The 6311-nt window shown below is 35.6% G+C and overlaps 1 pseudogene; it reads left to right on the top strand.

Moving 5' to 3' along the window:
- The first annotated feature begins 1871 nt into the window (after window positions 1-1871).
- LOC103674447 lies at window positions 1872-2300 on the top strand (annotated as a pseudogene).
- The last annotated feature ends 4011 nt before the right edge of the window (window positions 2301-6311 follow it).

Here is a 6311-nt window from a genome sequence, read left to right as displayed (position 1 = left end):
AAGTAGAAAAACTCCTAGAAGAGAACACAGAGAAAAGCTTTATGATGTTGGATTTCGTATTGATTTCTTGGATATGATAGCAAAAGCATAGGCAAAAAAGTAAAAGTAGATAAACTGAGCCACATCAAAATTTAAAGCTTCTGTGTATCAAAGGGCACTATCAAGAGAACAAAAGGCAACACATGGAAGGGAGAAAATACTGGCAAATTATATATCTGATAAGTGGTCAATATCTAGAATATATAAAGAACTCTTATAAATCAACAATAAAAGGTCAAATGATTCTATTTAAAAGGGTACCTGGATGGCTCTTGATTTTGGCTCAGGTCATGATCTCAGTGTTGTGAGATTGAGTCCTGCAACGGGCTCTGTGCCAGGCATGGAGCCTGCTTAAGATTCTCTCTCTCTCTCCCTCTGCCTCTCATCACCCCTGTGCACGCATGTACACGTGCTCTCTCTCTCTCTCCCTCTCTAAAAAAATAAAAATAAAAAAATGGGCAAAGGACTTGAATAGACATTTCCCCCAAAGAAGATATAAGTGACCAATAAGCACATGAAAGGTGCTCAACATCACTAACCATTAGGGAAATGCAAATCAAAACCACCATGAGATACCACTTCACACCCACTAGAATGGTTACTATAAAAAACCCCACCAACCCAGAAACATAGAAAATCACAAGTGTTGGTGACAATGTGGAGAAATTAGACTCTTGTGCACTTATACCCAAAAGACCTGAAAGCAGGATATTGAGATAGTTGTATACCCATGTTCATAGCAGCATTATTCACAATAGCCAAAAGTTGTAAGCAACCCAGGGTCCATCAACAGATAAATGTATAAACAAAATATGGCACATACATACAATGGAAAATTATTCAGCCTTAAAAAGGAAGGAAATTCTAACACCTGTTACATGAAGATGAACCTTAGGACATTATGCTTAGTGAAATAAGCCAGTCACAAAAAGACAAATACTGCATGATTCTATTTATATGAGATACTTAGAGTAATCAAATCATAGAACAGAAACTATAATGGTGGTTACCAGGGGCTGGGAGGAGAGGAGAAGTGTAAAGTTGTTTTGTGGGTATAGAGTTTCAGTTTTGCAAGATGAAAGAGTTCTAGAGATTGGTTGTACAACAACGTGTACTAATGTGTACTAACACTAATGAACTGTACACTTAAATTAAAATAGTTATTTTATGTATATTTTACCACAATTAAACAAACAAAAAAACCCCTTGAATTCTGGAACACATTTGTTCCCAAGGTTTTGAAAAAGGAACTGATCTCCTCTAGTGTAGCCATCAACTCTAAGCTAACTAAGAACGGAAATGAGGATGTGAATGGAATGATGAATAGTGAAAGGGGCACATGGATTTCAGGTCCTGGTGGGACTGAAGCATCGGTGGAGTAACTTGGAAAGCCCCAGGTGGTCTTCAGAAACTTGGAAGCTTAAACTTTTAATTTGGAAAAGATATAGTCAAGATTATGACCATGGGAGTAGAGAGAGGGTGCAGTCATTGGAGGAAAAAAAAAAAAAAATAATGGGATTGAGAAGCTAGAATTCATGGATACTGAAATCTCCGAGAACTGGAGAGAAAGGCCACAAGCCACTTCTCTGTCCTCATCTCCTATTATTCTCCCAGTGAAAATATCGCAATAAGAAAAGGGAAGGATACCCACCACCCCAACTAGGGCCAAAATAATTGTGTTGTGGGAGAAAATGCTTGAGAGGGCTGCAGGGGAAGTTCTCAGGAGAAAACTAGATTTCAGTTACAGTGAAGGTAAAGGTAACATTTGGAGAAGTAGGACGCCAAGATAGGTGATTAGAAAGAAAGTAAGGGTCCAGGGGATGGAGAAACAACCCATTTTATAACCAAGGTCTTGGGGAGATTATAGTAGCATATTTAATTAAATCTGTAAACTCTTTATTGTACATACCGTATGCAAAGCATTGCATTAGAAAAGATTAAAAGATAGCTTCTTGCTTCTCTGGGCTTGGAGCTAGTTTGCAGCGACATGGCTAAATGCACCAAGAAAGTTGAAATCATTGGTAAATATGAGACCTGTTATGGTGGCCTCCCTCAGGGAAACAGTGAAGAAAACTGAAATAAGCCAGCACACCAAGTACATTTGTTCCTTCTGTGGCAAAACCAAGAGGAAGAGACGAGCTGTGGGGATCTGGCTCTGTGGTTCCTACAGGAAAATGGTAGCTGGTAATGCCTGGACCACCACTTCTGCCATCACAGTAAAGTCTGCCATCGGACCACTAAAGGAATTGAAAGACCAGTAGAAGCTCCGCCATTTGAAACACTGCTAGCCAATGACAAAAGCCTTAATTTAACAACAACAACAACAACAACAACAACAACAACAACAACAACAAGGATACTTTCCTACCCTTCAGAAGCTCACAAAAACAAATTTAAGCAATATCAAACAGAGATTTCACAAAGCTAAAAAAAAATTAGAACCTTTTGGAAATTCCAAATTCCAGTAACCATATTTGGTGGATGGTTGGCATTGTGTTGAATGAATGACATTTGTAATACAAAGATCTTTTAAATCTGAATGGGCTTAGTTATTCTAATTTGTAAATTGGGGATAATAACTAGCCATTTAAATAACCAGTTGACATCCTTTACAGAATGCTGGGAGGAATAAAATGATGCAAAGGGATTTCACAAAGACTAAAGTATTACGTAACTGTAAGACATGATTGTGAATATGAATTGTGACTATAATGACATAAATCAAGTACCAAAATGTATGAAAAACATCTACCTACTGGGACAAGGTATTTATCTCAAAAACAAGAAGAAGAATGTGTCTGTCTAGGTGAAATAGAAAGTGGAACTGAGCACTCTTGGAACTCTGGTGAAACTGCTCAGCGCTGAGAGCTGGGCTCCCTTTTCCTTGTTTTCAGAGTTTTCATTGTTGCTCTTGGTGGTGATTGTCATAATGGCCCCTCAGCTGTACATTTGAATTGCTCCCTTTGAGGTCATTGGTTACTCCCTGATAGTACAGTAGATACCTGGGGTTTACCACTTCTGTGATCGTGATCATTCTTTAATACTGAAGAAAATTATACACAAAAATCCTGAAAATATTAGATCCTTAACACAAGACAAGATATCTTTAACCGTTTTTTTGTGTGTGTATGTGTGTTTTTAGAAAGTGTGTGCTGGGGGAATGGAGCAGTAGATGACACTCTTTTGTGAACTGTGGAATTGTAAAGCCAGAAAGAATAAAACCAAGGAAAGAGCAGCTATAATTATGTAGGTTAAAAAAATTATAAATAGTAATAATTATGAAAGATAATCAGAATTTACCAGGTCTACCATAGGGTTAGAGATGGGGAAGGGTGTTTTCAGCCAGATAGTATCTTAGTTGCAAAGGAGTCATGAAACAATATGGCATATTTAGTGAACAGAGTTTACTTTACTCTGGCTGTAGTGTACAGTCCTTGGTATTTCACTTCTGCTGTCTGTGCTCTATAAGGTTGGTACTAAGGAAGTTTAAAAAAACAGATACTCCGTTGGAAGTTGGTGAGATATACAAGCAGTGCACCTGGGCATGTTTTCTCATTTTTGACACAAAGATAGTGCTTTTGTTTTTTCCATATTCTGAGATCTTTTAGTATGGTTTATATCTTCTTTGCTTAGCTTTACATGGGTAGGGCTGGGGTCCTTTCCATATTTACTCTATGGGCCTCAATGACTAATGCTGGGCATTGGGGAAAACACCAATGGGCCTGATCAGCGTCCTTGATCTCATGGAGCTCCTTAATTACAAATGGTGCTTTCATATGTCATTGGGCAGGCACTGCATATCACAAGATATCAAGAGGACACAAAGGAAAGCCAGATGACCTGATGAAGCTGGTGTCTTTTTACCTTCCACCTGCCTAAGGATAAATTCTGAGCTTATGCCAAGGTCACTTCTATTTCTGCAGAAAATAATCCCACCGCTGATTATGTGATATTTTAGTTAGGGTAATGGGGGACAGCTAAATTTGGAGGAATTTAGAAAATGTGGCAATGTAGGGAGGAATTTTTAATTTATACAAACATTTTTTCAAAGTTTACTTCTTTAATTAGGATTTAAGATTTATTGATTTCTTCAATAAACATTTATTGAATGCCTGCTATGTGTGAGACACTGTTCTAGTTGCTGGGATAATAGCAGTGGTCAATACAGACAAAAACCCCTGCTCCCATGGAATTTATATTCCAGTGGAGGGAGAATGAGAACAAACATAACAAAATATGATATGTTACATAGTGATAACTCTGAGAGGTCAAATATAGCAGGGAAGGGAGACAGACAGAAGGTGTTGTGAGAGGGCCTGCAATTTTAAATAGTGTGATTGCAAATTTACAGAATGTTCAGGGAAGGACCTTCCAAAAAGATGACGTTTGAGCAAAGATCTGAAGAAGGTGAAGGCAGGGAACCACATGGTTATCTGGATTCCAGGATGTTCCAGGCAGAAAGGGCAGAAAGGTGGGTGCATGCCCGGGGTTTCTGAGGAATAACACAGAGCCCAGTGTGTCCAGAATGGTGTAAGGGAGACAGTAGTAGGGGATAATGTCAGAATAAAAATAGAGGGGCCAGAAGCACAGAGCCTAATAGGTAAGACACTGGTTTTACTCTGTGAGATGGGAGGCCATGAAAGGGTTTCAAGTAAAGGAATGATTTGAAATGAGTTACATTTATAAGATTATAATGCTGGTTGCTGGGTTGAGAATAGACTGAATAGACTGAAAATGTTGAATCCCCTATTTCCAAGATGTTAGAAGAAATCATTAAGTTAATAAAGTTTAATAAGCACCTGTAACTACAAGCCAGACTGGTCTCTGTCCTTTTTATCTTAATGTTTAGAACCTTAGACATGTCATGGCTTCTGAGAAAGCTCAGGGATAACAGTCTTATCTTCTCACAGTAGAATGAGTAAATATTTGAGTGAATGAAAAAAATATTGATTGAAAATGAAGAAAAAAAAAGAACAGAAACAACAGCCAGTAATTAGTTGGTTAAGAAATTCTGAGCATGCTAAATAAATACTATGTTTAGTGCCTGTGGCCTCAATTTTGTACTAGAGAAATATAATGGTTTAGCAAAATATTTACCTGTGTGGTGACATTTCTTTCCTTTTGCTTTTTATTATGCTTTTCTGCTTCGATATCTGTAATATACAAAAATTTTTATAAAATTGAAGGTATTTTCCTTTTTTCTTTTTAACATTTCAGTATATCATCTTTTACTAAAAAACTTTCTAGAGAACTTTTAGAAATCTTAAGAATAATAATGGAAAATAATTTAAATTTAAAGTTACCAGTAATGTGGTACAAAATAATTCCTTCACGGATAACTTTTCAGATGTAACTTGACACCAGAAACAATCTAACTACTTTAATCAAGCATCCCGAAGTTGAGTTAATATGAAAGAGTTCTACAAATAATAGACCACTTACAATAGCAGAAAACTTTCTGAGCTACAACTTAATTAAAATGTATCCATGTAAATAAATGTCATTTATTAATAAAGAATATTAAAACATATGAGGAATATAATCTTTTATATATTTATACATGGATTCATATGTCAGAGAGATATTAAAAATTAATGTAGTTGAATGATACAAATACCTGAGAAATGTAGACTAGTATGATTACATCAGGCTTTGAAATTTAAGAAAATAATTTTCATAAGTATTTTAAAACAAATCTTTTTGTAAAGAATATATATGGTATATATACATCATATAGAATACATATATAGTCATTGGTATATTTCATTTTTTACAAAGACTTGAAGTTTCTGAACTTACATATTCAGAGAAATAGGTCTTTGAAAACCTGATATAACAGGGTGTCACAACACGGCATGTCTACTACATTAGTAGGATGATAAATTTTTAATTACTAAAAAAATTATTTGATGCACTGTAAAAATGACCTGAAGTAAAAAATGCATATATGTGCTATGTTTGTTCACTTTATAGACTGAAGCATTTGACTCAACACAAATATGGATAGTCAAAATTTTATATTTCCAAAAGTGGTGAGCTTATACTTTTAAGAGCATGTTATGAATGTTCTAATGTTATCATTGATATTGTATTTAGGGAAACAATTGGCAAATTCTAAATAAATATTCAACAACTTCATGGTGACAAATGCATTGATATAAAGCATATGAAAAAAATTTAAAGATTATATATATTTCATAAAATTGTATACATTAGGATTGCTCTTTTCAGGTTAAGGATGTGAAATAAATTATGCCAGAATAAGAATGTTA

This window comes from Ursus maritimus, unplaced genomic scaffold (genome assembly GCF_017311325.1).
Source record: "Ursus maritimus isolate PB19 unplaced genomic scaffold, ASM1731132v1 scaffold_22, whole genome shotgun sequence".
In the NCBI taxonomy this organism is placed as follows: Eukaryota; Metazoa; Chordata; class Mammalia; order Carnivora; family Ursidae; genus Ursus; species Ursus maritimus.
The sequence above is the reverse complement of the archived record's forward strand: the minus strand, read 5'-3'. Positions and strand labels throughout refer to the sequence as shown.